The following is a 14,863-nucleotide window of genomic DNA, read 5'->3' as shown; positions in this document are numbered from 1 at the left end:
ATAGTCGTTTATCCGCTATACTAAAGATGACTAAGCTATTGTAATTGCTCCCCAGATAATTTCCATCATCAGATGAAAAGGGAGCTGTCCTACAGGGAAGAGATGGTTCAGCAGCTTCATATTGTCAGAGGTGAGAACATACCAAACACACCCCCCCCCCCACCCCCACCCCCACCACCACCACATACACAATCCATGTCTCAATTGTCTCAAGGCTTAAAAATCCTTCTTTAACCTTGTCTCCTCCCCTTCATCTACATGTCTCCTCCCCTTCATCTACACTGATTTTGAAGTGGATTTAACAGGTGACATCAATAAGGCATCATAGCTTTCACCTGGATTCACCTGGTCTGTCTGAGTCATGGAAAGAGCAGGTGTTCTTAATGTTTTGTACACTCAGTGTGTCTATATATTTATATATATATATATATATATATATACACAATAATGCCTTTGATCATCCCATGCCTTTAATCAATCAACCAATCACACACACACATACATGAAGGTGAAGGTGGAGGAGGTGTGTCCTACAGAGACACCGTATTAATGAAGGTGGAGGAGGAGGCGTGTCTACAGAGACCGTATTAATGAAGGTGTAGAGGAGGCGTGTCTACAGCGACACCGTATTAATGAAGGTGGAGGAGGAGGCGTGTCTACAGAGACCGTATTAATGAAGGTGGAGAGGAGGAGGCGTGTCTACAGAGACACCGTATTAATGAAGGTGGAGGAGGAGGCGTGTCTACAGAGACACCGTATTAATGAAGGTGGAGGAGGAGGCGTGTCTACAGAGACACCGTATTAATGAAGGTGGAGGAGGAGGCGTGTCTACAGAGGTATTAATGAAGGTGGAGGAGGAGGCGTGTCTACAGAGACACCGTATTAATGAAGGTGGAGGAGGAGGCGTGTCTACAGAGACACCGTATTAATGAAGGTGGAGGAGGAGGCGTGTCTACAGAGACACCGTATTAATGAAGGTGGAGAGGAGGAGGCGTGTCTACAGATACACAGTATTAATGAAGGTGTAGAGGAGGCGTGTCTACAGAGACCGTATTAATGAAGGTGGAGAGGAGGCGTGTCTACAGAGACAGTATTAATGAAGGTGGAGGAGGAGGCGTGTCTACAGAGACCGTATTAATGAAGGTGGAGAGGAGGAGGCGTGTCTACAGAGACACCGTATTAATTAAGGTAGAGGAGGAGGCGTGTCTACAGAGACACCTTATTAATTAAGGTAGAGGAGGAGGCGTGTCCTACAGATACGCCGTATTAATGAAGGTGTAGAGGAGGCGTGTCTACAGAGACCGTATTAATGAAGGTGGAGAGGAGGAGGTGTGTCCTACAGAGACACCGTATTAATGAAGGTGTAGAGGAGGCGTGTCTACAGAGACACCGTATTAATTAAGGTAGAGGAGGAGGCGTGTCCTACAGATACACCGTATTAATGAAGGTGTAGAGGAGGCGTGTCTACAGAGACCGTATTAATGAAGGTGGAGAGGAGGAGGCGTGTCTACAGAGACACCGTATTAATGAAGGTGTAGAGGAGGCGTGTCTACAGATACACAGTATTAATGAAGGTAGAGAGGAGGAGGCGTGTCCTACAGAGACACCGTATTAATGAAGGTAGAGGAGGAGGCGTGTCTACAGACACCGTATTAATGAAGGTGGAGAGGAGGAGGCGTGTCTACAGAGACACCGTATTAATGAAGGTGGAGGAGGAGGCGTGTCTACAGAGACCGTATTAATGAAGGTGGAGGAGAAGGCGTGTCCTACAGATACACCGTATTAATGAAGGTGTAGAGGAGGCGTGTCTACAGAGACCGTATTTATGAAGGTGGAGAGGAGGAGGCGTGTCTACAGATACACAGTATTAATGAAGGTAGAGAGGAGGAGGCGTGTCTACAGATACACAGTATTAATGAAGGTAGAGAGGAGGAGGCGTGTCTACAGACACCGTATTAATGAAGGTGGAGGAGGAGGCGTGTCTACAGAGACCGTATTAATGAAGGTGGAGGAGAAGGCGTGTCCTACAGATACACCGTATTAATGAAGGTGTAGAGGAGGCGTGTCTACAGAGACCGTATTTATGAAGGTGGAGAGGAGGAGGCGTGTCTACAGATACACAGTATTAATGAAGGTAGAGAGGAGGAGGCGTGTTTACAGATACACAGTATTAATGAAGGTAGAGAGGAGGAGGCGTGTCTACAGATACACAGTATTAATGAAGGTAGAGAGGAGGAGGCGTGTCTACAGATATTAATGAAGGTGCGTTCTACAGATACACCGTATTCTGACCTTGACTTAATTTCCTCATAATTCCACCACCTTTATGCGAGAGAACATACCCGGAAATAACAGCACACTCCATGCACTGTTATTTACACCTTGATACGAGCTAGGCAAGTCAGTTAGGAACACATTCTTATTTTCAATGACAGCCTAAAAACAGTGGGTTAACTGCTTGTTCAGGGGCAGAATGACAGATTTGTACCTTGTCAGCTTGGGGATTTGAACTTGCAACCTTCCGGTTACTAGTCCAACACACTAACCACTAGGCTACCTGCCACCAACCACCTGGAATCTTGTTTTATATATATATATATATATTATAAATATTTATATATATATTTGGCTATATATATATATATATATTTGGTTTTATATATATATATATAAATATATATAAACATTTGGCTATATATATATATTTGACCTTTTAATCGCTGGAGACAAATGGCAGCAAACTGAAACATATCAACGGTAAAGTTGATCTAAATGCCGAGGCATTATGCAGAATTTAAACTGTGCGGCCTTTTAACTGGGGCGGCAGGGTAGCCTAGTGGTTAGAGCATTGGACTAGTAACCAAAAGATTGTAAGTTCAAACCCCCGAGCTGACAAGTTCCAAAAATCTGTCGTTCTGCCCCTGAACAGGCAGTTAACCCACTGTTCCTAGGCTGTCATTGAAAACAAGAATTTGTTCTTAACTGACTTGCCTCGTTAGATAAAGGTTAAAAAAAACTTGCACTCTAATGTCTTAATTATATGCCACTCTGACTTCCTCTTCCTCTTCCTCTTCGTCCCTATTTCGTACATGTAAAATATTAGAAACTATCAGCATCGACCATCAGTAGGCCTAATAACTACACATTCAACTGCCAATTTTGATGTTAGTTCAAACCAAATGTATTTATAAAGCCCTTCGTACATCAGCTGATATCTCAAAGTGCTGTACAGAAACCCAGCCTAAAAACCCCAAACAGCAAGCAATGCAGGTGTAGAAGCACAGTGGCTCGGAAAAACTAGAGTTTTGGCTAGTTCTCTTCAGTTGGTACATCCTACATTATCATTCCATTGTTTTGTTTTTTCCTTCCTTTGCTTCCTCTGTTAACGCCATCACGGGCCTGTGTGGTCGTTGCTGAGGATCATTAGTAACAGTTGATAATATATTTATATATAGGCGTGTCCTATATATACATATATTTTTTTAAAGACATGTAGGCTAGTTAAATCATTATGGAGCGTTATGGAGCGTAGACTAGTCAGTAACAGTTGGAACCCCGACGCATGGCCCAATACTTGGCTGTGACATCACACTGTTCCATGGTTAAAGTAGGTAACAGACGAGGGTATGGCCCTATACTTGGCTGTGACATCACACAGTTCCATGGTTAGAGTAGGTAACAGACGAGGGTGTGGCCCTATACTTGGCTGTGACATCACACAGTTCCATGGTTAGAGTAGGTAACAGACGAGGGTATGGCCCTATACTTGGCTGTGACATCACACTGTTCCATGGTTAGAGTAGGTAACAGACGAGGGTATGGCCCAATACTTGGCTGTGACATCACACAGTTCCATGGTTAGAGTAGGTAACAGACGAGGGTATGGCCCAATACTTGGCTGTGACATCACACTGTTCCATGGTTAGAGTAGGTAACAGACGAGGGTATGGCCCAATACTTGGCTGTGACATCACACAGTTCCATGGTTAGAGTAGGTAACAGACGAGGGTATGGCCCAATACTTGGCTGTGACATCACACTGTTCCATGGTTAGAGTAGGTAACAGACGAGGGTATGGCCCAATACTTGGCTGTGACATCACACTGTTCCATGGTTAGAGTAGGTAACAGACGAGGGTGTGGCCCAATACTTGGCTGTGACATCACACTGTTCCATGGTTAGAGTAGGTAACAGACGAGGGTATGGCCCAATACTTGGCTGTGACATCACACTGTTCCATGGTTAGAGTAGGTAACAGACGAGGGTATGGCCCAATACTTGGCTGTGACATCACACTGTTCCATGGTTAGAGTAGGTAACAGACGAGGGTATGGCCCAATACTTGGCTGTGACATCACACTGTTCCATGGTTAGAGTAGGTAACAGACGAGGGTGTGGCCCAATACTTGGCTGTGACATCACACTGTTCCATGGTTAGAGTAGGTAACAGACGAGGGTGTGGCCCAATACTTGGCTGTGACATCACACAGTTCCATGGTTAGAGTAGGTAACAGACGAGGGTATGGCCCAATACTTGGCTGTGACATCACACTGTTCCATGGTTAGAGTAGGTAACAGACGAGGGTATGGCCCAATACTTGGCTGTGACATCACACTGTTCCATGGTTAGAGTAGGTAACAGACGAGGGTGTGGCCCAATACTTGGCTGTGACATCACACTGTTCCATGGTTAGAGTAGGTAACAGACGAGGGTGTTGCCCAATACTTGGCTGTGACATCACACAGTTCCATGGTTAGAGTAGGTAACAGACGAGGGTATAGCCTGCTATTGTACACTATTGTCCCTATTATAGTTCAATGTACTGTCATGGCCAAAAGTTTTGAGAATGACACAAATATTAATTTTCCCAAAGTTTGCTGCTTCAGTTGTCTTTAGATATTTTTGTCAGATGTTACTATGGAATACTGAAGTATAATTACAAGCATTTCATAAGTGTCAAAGGCTTTTATTAACAATTACATGAAGTTGATGCAAAGAGTCAATATTTGCAGTGTTGACCCTTCTTTTTCAAGACCTCTGCAATCCGCCCTGGCATGCTGTCAATTAATTAATGCTGGGACACATCCTGACTGATGGCAGCCCATTCTTGCATAATCAATGCTTGGAATTTGTCAGAATTTGTTGGGGGTTTTTGTTTGTCATTCTCAAAACTTTTGGCCACGACTGTACACTAATCTTCCAACATTACCATGGGTTGAAGAACTGAATGTGACAATTTTTCAAAAGGAACCAAACCACAGTTTTCTTTCTTTGGTCCGAAAAAGGTTCCCCATACCTGTTTATTTTTTAATGATTCGTAAATACTTTTCTAACACTAAATAATCAAAAAAATCAGAGTATTTTTTAAATCTACTAATTGGTGCTGAAACTAATATACATATATTTATATTGGCCTTCTTTAAATCATCTTTAATATTCTTCCGGCGCCGACAGAGATGGCCGCCTCGCTTCGCGTTCCTAGGAAACTATGCAGTTTTTTGTTTTTTTACGTGTTATTTCTTACACTAGTACCCCAGGTCATCTTAGGTTTCATTACATACAGCCGAGAAGAACTACTGAATATAAGATCAGCGTCAACTCACCATCAGTACGACCAAGAATATGTTTTTCGCGATGCGGATCCTGTGTTCTGCCTTACAACCAGTGTAACAGAGTGGATTACATGCAGCGACCCAAAAAAAACGACTCAGAAAAAGAGGGAAACGAAGCGGTCTTCTGGTCAGACTCCGGAGACGGGCACATCGTGCACCACTCCCTAGCATTCTTCTTGCCAATGTCCAGTCTCTTGACAACAAGGTTGATGAAATCCGAGCAAGGGTAGCATTCCAGAGGGACATCAGAGACTGTAACGTTCTCTGCTTCACGGAAACATGGCTAACTGGAGAGACGCAATCCGAAGCGGTGCAGCCAGCGGGTTTCTCCACGCATCGCGCCGACAGAAACGAACATCTTTCTGGTAAGAAGAGGGGCGGGGGCGTATGCCTTATGGCCAACGTGACATGGTGTGATGAAAGAAACATACAGGAACTCAAATCCTTCTGTTCACCTGATTTAGAATTCCTCACAATCAAATGTAGACCGCATTATCTACCAAGAGAATTCTCTTCGATTATAATCACAGCCGTATATATCCCCCAAGCAGACACATCGATGGCTCTGAACGAACTTTATTTAACTCTCTGCAAACTGGAAACAATTTATCCGGAGGCTGCATTCATTGTAGCTGGGGATTTTAACAAGGCTAATCTGAAAACAAGACTCCCTAAATTTTATCAGCATATCGATTGCGCAACCAGGGGTGGAAAGACCCTGGATCATTGTTACTCTAACTTCCGCGACGCATATAAGGCCCTGCCCCGCCCTCCTTTCGGAAAAGCTGACCACGACTCCATTTTGTTGATCCCTGCCTACAGACAGAAACTAAAACAAGAAGCTCCCACGCTGAGGTCTGTCCAACGCTGGTCCGACCAAGCTGACTCCACACTCCAAGACTGCTTCCATCACGTGGACTGGGAGATGTTTCGTATTGCGTCAGACAACAACATTGACGAATACGCTGATTCGGTGTGCGAGTTCATTAGAACGTGCGTTGAAGATGTCGTTCCCATAGCAACGATTAAAACATTCCCTAACCAGAAACCGTGGATTGATGGCAGCATTTGTGTGGAACTGAAGGCGCGAACTACTGCTTTTAATTAGGGCAAGGTGTCTGGTAACATGACTGAATACAAACAGTGCAGCTATTCCCTCCGCAAGGCTATCAAACAAGCTAAGCGCCAGTACAGAGACAAAGTAGAATCTCAATTCAACGGCTCAGACACAAGAGGCATGTGGCAGGGTCTACAGTTAATCACGGACTACAGGAAGAAACCCAGCCCAGTCACGGACCAGGATGTCTTGCTCCCAGGCAGACTAAATAACTTTTTGCCCGCTTTGAGGACAATACAGTGCCACTGACACGGCCTGCAACGAAAACATGCGGTCTCTCCTTCACTGCAGCCGAAGTGAGTAAGACATTTAAACGTGTTAACCCTCGCAAGGCTGCAGGCCCAGACGGCATCCCCAGCCGCGCCCTCAGAGCATGCGCAGACCAGCTGGCCGGTGTGTTTACGGACATATTCAACCAATCCCTATACCAGTCTGCTGTTCCCACATGCTTCAAGAGGGCCACCATTGTTCCTGTTCCCAAGAAAGCTAAGGTAACTGAGCTAAACGACTACCGCCCCGTAGCACTCACATCCGTCATCATGAAGTGCTTTGAGAGACTAGTCAAGGACCTTATCACCTCCACCCTACCTGACACCCTTGACCCACTCCAATTTGCTTACCGCCCAAATAGGTCCACAGACGATGCAATCTCAACCACACTGCACACTGCCCTAACCCATCTGGACAAGAGGAATACCTATGTGAGAATGCTGTTCATCGACTACAGCTCGGCATTCAACACCATAGTACCCTCCAAGCTCGTCATCAAGCTCGAGACCCTGGGTCTCGACCCCGCCCTGTGCAACTGGGTACTGGACTTCCTGACGGGCCGCCCCCAGGTGGTGAGGGTAGGCAACAACATCTCCTCCCCGCTGATCCTCAACACTGGGGCCCCACAAGGGTGCGTTCTGAGCCCTCTCCTGTACTCCCTGTTCACCCACGACTGCGTGGCCACGCACGCCTCCAACTCAATCATCAAGTTTGCGGACGACACAACAGTGGTAGGCTTGATTACCAACAACGACGAGACGGCCTACAGGGAGGAGGTGGGCCCTCGGAGTGAGTTGTCAGGAAAATAACCTCACACTCAACGTCAACAAAACTAAGGAGATGATTGTGGACTTCAGGAAACAGCAGTGGGAACAACCCCCATCTACATCGATGGAACAGTAGTGGAGAGGGTAGCAAGTTTTAAGTTCCTCGGCATACACATCACAGACAAACTGAATTGGTCCACTCACACAGACAGCATCGTGAAGAAGGCGCAGCAGCGCCTCTTCAACCTCAGGAGGCTGAAGAAATTCGGCCTGTCACCAAAAGCACTCACAAACTTCTACAGATGCACAATCGAGAGCATCCTGGCGGGCTGTATCACCGCCTGGTATGGCAACTGCACCGCCCTCAACCGTAAGGCTCTCCAGAGGGTAGTGAGGTCTGCACAACGCATCACCGGGGGCAAACTACCTGCCCTCCAGGACACCTACACCACCCGATGCCACAGGAAGGCCATAAAGATCATCAAGGACATCAACCACCGAGCCACTGCCTGTTCACCCCGCTGTCATCCAGAAGGCGAGGTCAGTACAGGTGCATCAAAGCTGGGACCGAGAGACTGAAAAACAGCTTCTATCTCAAGGCCATCAGACTGTTAAACAGCCACCACTAACATTGAGTGGCTACTGCCAACACACTGTCAATGACACTGACTCTACTCCAGCCACTTTAATCATGGGAATTGATGGGAAATGATGTAAATATATCACTAGCCACTTTAAACAATGCTACCTTATATAATGTTACTTACCCTACATTATTCATCTCATATGCATACGTAGATACTGTACTCTATATCATCGACTGCATCCTTATGTAATACATGTATCACTAGCCACTTTAACTATGCCACTTGGTTTACATACTCATCTCATATGTATATACTGTACTCGATATCATCTACTGTATCTTGCCTATGCTGCTCTGTACCATCACTCATTCATATATCCTTATGTATATATTCTTTATCCCCTTACACTGTGTATAAGACAGTAGTTTTTTTGGAATTGTTAGTTAGATTACTTGTTCGTTATTACTGCATTGTCGGAACTAGAAGCACAAGCATTTCGCTACACTCGCATTAACATCTGCTAACCATGTGTATGTGACAAATAAAATTTGATTTGATTTGAAACCGTTTCCTCGATACATCCAAGTGAGTGTGTCAAACAAAATCCTTAACTTTATTTTTCCAGGCAAGTCAGTTAAGAACAAATTCTTATTTTCAATGACAGCCTAGGAACAGTGGGTTAACTGCCTGTTCAGGGGCAGAACAACAGATTTGTACCTTGTCAGCTCGGGGATTCAAACTTGCAACCTTTCGGTTACTAGTCCAACGCTCTAACCACTAGGCCGCCCTGCCGCCCCACTAAAAGGGTACACCGTATTTAAAGGGATGGCTTAAGATACATGTACTAAAAACCCTGATTGAATGAAAATTCCACCAGAAAAAAAATCTGTCAGCCAGCAAGTGATTTAATTAGTTGAATTACATTTATTATTATTATTTATTTATTATTATTTATTTATTATTATTTATTTATTTATTATTATTTATTTATTATTATTTATTTATTATTATTTATTTATTTATTATTATTTATTTATTATTATTTATTTATTATTATTTATTTATTTATTATTTATTTATTATTATTTATTTATTTATTATTATTTATTTATTATTATTTATTTATTATTATTTATTTATTATTATTTATTTATTTATTATTATTTATTTATTATTATTTATTTATTATTATTTATTTATTTATTATTTATTTATTATTATTTATTTATTTATTATTATTTATTTATTATTATTTATTTATTATTATTTATTTATTATTATTTATTTATTTATTATTATTTATTTATTATTATTTATTTATTATTATTTATTTATTTATTATTTATTTATTTATTTAAGGGAACCACGCCTGCAAAGCCGTTATGTGCACTTTCATAAGGTAAGTCTGAATAGCAAACCACTGAGAAGTGCATCGGCAAGGTGTACGTAAGAAAGGCTTCATTTCCTAAGTCAGAATCGGGCCCTTGATGAACAGTCAAAATAAACTATATCACAACACAGATGGATGTATAGGCCTACAGTCTATAGTCATAACTGTGGACATCATTTAGGGATTTAAGTGTTTTTTTAAAAATTCATCTAAAAACAGATATTTTGTGTTTAATTCAACACTGGCGTTATTAAGAGAAACACTGTGAATATCAAATAAAACAAATGTGCAACAACAACAACAAAATAAAAAGATTAGAAAGATAATATTAGGTCAGAACAATAACATTTACATGCACATAATACATGAGTCTATATAAGTATGATCAACTCAACCTAAATTAACAACGTAAAGCCGTCTCCAGCCACTCAGTTCAGCTATCACACGGCTAGCAGACCTGACATAACTAACAGACCTGATATAACTACTAATCGGCTATCAGACCTGATATAACTATCAGACCTGATATAACTACTAATCAGCTATCAGACCTGATATAACTACTAATCAGCTATCAGACCTGATATAACTAACAGACCTGATATAACTACTAATCAGCTATCAGACCTGATATAACTATCAGACCTGATATAACTACTAATCAGCTATCAGACCTGATATAACTAACAGACCTGATATAACTACTAATCAGCTAACAGACCTGATATAACTACTAATCAGCTATCATACCTGATATAACTACTAATCAGCTATCAGACCTGATATAACTACTAATCAGCTATCAGACCTGATATAACTACTAATCAGCTATCAGACCTGATATAACTACTAATCAGCTAACAGACCTGATATAACTAACAGACCTGATATAACTACTAATCAGCTAACAGACCTGATATAACTAACAGACCTGATATAACTACTAATCAGCTAACAGACCTGATATAACTAACAGACCTGATATAACTACTAATCAGCTATCAGACCTGATATAACTACTAATCAGCTAACAGACCTGATATAACTACTAATCAGCTAACAGACCTGATATAACTAACAGACCTGAAATAACTACTAATCAGCTAACAGACGTGATAGAACTAACAGACCTGATATAACTACTAATCAGCTATCAGACCTGATATAACTACTAATCAGCTATCAGACCTGATATAACTAACAGACCTGATATAACTACTAATTAACTAACAGACCTGATATAACTACTAATCAGCTAGCAGACCTGATATAACTAACAGACCTGATATAACTACTAATCAGCTATCAGACCTGATATAACTACTAATCAGCTATCAGACCTGATATAACTAACAGACCTGATATAACTACTAATTAACTAACAGACCTGATATAACTACTAATCAGCTAACAGACCTGATATAACTACTAATCAGCTATCAGACCTGATATAACTACTAATCAGCTATCAGACCTGATATAACTACTAATCAGCTATCAGACCTGATATAACTACTAATCAGCTATCAGACCTGATATAACTACTAATCAGCTAACAGACCTGATATAACTACTAATCAGCTATCAGACCTGATATAACTACTAATCAGCTAACAGACCTGATATAACTACTAATCAGCTATCAGACCTGATATAACTAACAGACCTGATTTAACTACTAATCCGCTATCAGACCTGACATAACTAACAGACCTGATATAACTACTAATCAGCTATCAGACCTGATATAACTAACAGACCTGATATAACTACTAATCAGCTAACAGACCTGATATAACTATCAGACCTGATATAACTAACAGACCTGATATAACTACTAATCAGCTATCAGACCTGATATAACTACGAATCAGCTATCAGACCTGATATAACTACTAATCAGCTAACAGACCTGATATAACTATCAGACCTGATATAACTAACAGACCTGATATAACTACTAATCAGCTAACAGACCTGATATAACTACTAATCAGCTATCAGACCTGATATAACTACTACTCAGCTAACAGACCTGATATAACTACTAATCAGCTATCAGACCTGATATAACTATCAGACCTGATAGAACTAGCAGACCTGATATAACTACTAATCAGCTAACAGACCTGATATAACTAACAGACCTGATATAACTACTAATCGGCTAACAGACCTGATATAACTATCAGACCTGATATAACTAACAGACCTGATATAACTACTAATCAGCTATCAGACCTGATATAACTACTAATCAGCTAACAGACCTGATATAACTATCAGACCTGATATAACTAACAGACCTGATATAACTACTAATCAGCTAACAGACCTGATATAACTATTAATCAGCTAACAGACCTGATATAACTAACAGACCTGAAATAACTACTAATCAGCTAACAGACGTGATAGAACTAACAGACCTGATATAACTACTAATCAGCTATCAGACCTGATATAACTACTAATCAGCTATCAGACCTGATATAACTAACAGACCTGATATAACTACTAATTAACTAACAGACCTGATATAACTATTAATCAGCTAGCAGACCTGATATAACTAACAGACCTGATATAACTACTAATCAGCTATCAGACCTGATATAACTACTAATCAGCTATCAGACCTGATATAACTAACAGACCTGATATAACTACTAATTAACTAACAGACCTGATATAACTACTAATCAGCTAACAGACCTGATATAACTACTAATCAGCTAGCAGACCTGATATAACTACTAATCAGCTAACAGACCTGTTATAACTACTAATCAGCTATCAGACCTGATATAACTACTAATCAGCTAACAGACCTGATATAACTACTAATCAGCTATCAGACCTGATATAACTACTAATCAACTATCAGACCTGATATAACTACTAATCAGCTAGCAGACCTGATATAACTACTAATCAGCTAACAGACCTGATATAACTATCAGACCTGATATAACTAACAGACCTGATATAACTACTAATCAGCTATCAGACCTGATATAACTACTAATCAGCTATCAGACCTGATATAACTATCAGACCTGATATAACTACTAATCAGCTATCAGACCTGATATAACTACTAATCAGCTAACAGACCTGATATAACTATCAGACCTGATATAACTAACAGACCTGATATAACTACTAATCAGCTAACAGACCTGATATAACTATTAATCAGCTAACAGACCTGATATAACTACTAATCAGCTAACAGACCTGATATAACTACTAATCAGCTATCAGACCTGATATAACTACTAATCAGCTAACAGACCTGATATAACTATCAGACCTGATAGAACTACTAATCAGCTAACAGACCTGATATAACTAACAGACCTGATATAACTACTAATCGGCTAACAGACCTGATATAACTACTAATCAGCTATCAGACCTGATATAACTACTAATCAGCTAACAGACCTGATAAAACTAACAGACCTGATATAACTACTAATCAGCTATCAGACCTGATATAACTACTAATCAACTAACAGACCTGATATAACTACTAATCAGCTATCAGACCTGATATAACTACAAATCAGCTATCAGACCTGATATAACTACTAATCAACTAACAGACCTGATATAACTACTAATCAGCTATCAGACCTGATATAACTACTAATCAGCTATCAGACCTGATATAACTACTAATCAGCTATCAGACCTGATATAACTACTAATCAGCTATCAGACCTGATATAACTACTAATCAACTAACAGACCTGATATAACTACTAATCAGCTATCAGACCTGATATAACTACTAATCAGCTATCAGACCTGATATAACTACTAATCAGCTAACAGACCTGATATAACTACTAATCAGCTATCAGACCTGATATAACTACAAATCAGCTATCAGACCTGATATAACTACTAATCAGCTATCAGACCTGATATAACTACTAATCAACTATCAGACCTGATATAACTACAAATCAGCTATCAGACCTGATATAACTACAAATCAGCTATCAGACCTGATATAACTACTAATCAGCTATTAGACCTGATATAGCTATCAGACCTGATATAACTACCAATCAGCTATCAGACCTGATATAACTACAAATCAGCTATCAGACCTGATATAACTACTAATCAGCTATCAGACCTGATATAACTACAAATCAGCTATCAGACCTGATATAACTACTAATCAGCTAACAGACCTGGTATAACTAACAGACCTGATATAACTACTAATCAGCTATCAGACCTGATATAACTACTAATCAGCTAACAGACCTGATATAACTATCAGACCTGATATAACTACTAATCAGCTAACAGACCTGATATAACTACTAATCAGCTATCAGACCTGATATAACTACTAATCAACTAACAGACCTGATATAACTACTAATCAACTAACAGACCTGATAGAACTACTAATCAGCTATCAGACCTGATATAACTACAAATCAGCTATCAGACCTGATATAACTACTAATCAGCTAACAGACCTGATATAACTATCAGACCTGATATAACTAACAGACCTGATATAACTACTAATCAGCTAACAGACCTGATATAACTACTAATCATCTAACAGACCTGATATAACTACTAATCAGCTAACAGACCTGATATAACTATCAGACCTGATATAACTACTAATCAGCTAGCAGACCTGATATAACTACTAATCAGCTATCAGACCTGATAGAACTAGCAGACCTGATATAACTACTAATCAGCTAACAGACCTGATATAACTAACAGACCTGATATAACTACTAATCGGCTAACAGACCTGATATAACTACCAATCAGCTATCAGACCTGATATAACTACAAATCAGCTATCAGACCTGATATAACTACTAATCAGCTAACAGACCTGATATAACTAACAGACCTGATATAACTACTAATCAGCTATCAGACCTGATATAACTACTAATCAGCTAACAGACCGGATATAACTATTAATCAGCTAACAGACCTGATATAACTAACAGACCTGAAATAACTACTAATCAGCTAACAGACGTGATAGAACTAACAGACCTGATATAACTACTAATCAGCTATCAGACCTGATATAACTACTAATCAGCTATCAGACCTG

Source organism: Oncorhynchus tshawytscha, linkage group LG01 (assembly GCF_018296145.1).
Source record: "Oncorhynchus tshawytscha isolate Ot180627B linkage group LG01, Otsh_v2.0, whole genome shotgun sequence".
In the NCBI taxonomy this organism is placed as follows: Eukaryota; Metazoa; Chordata; class Actinopteri; order Salmoniformes; family Salmonidae; genus Oncorhynchus; species Oncorhynchus tshawytscha.
Note: the sequence above shows the minus strand (reverse complement) of the source record.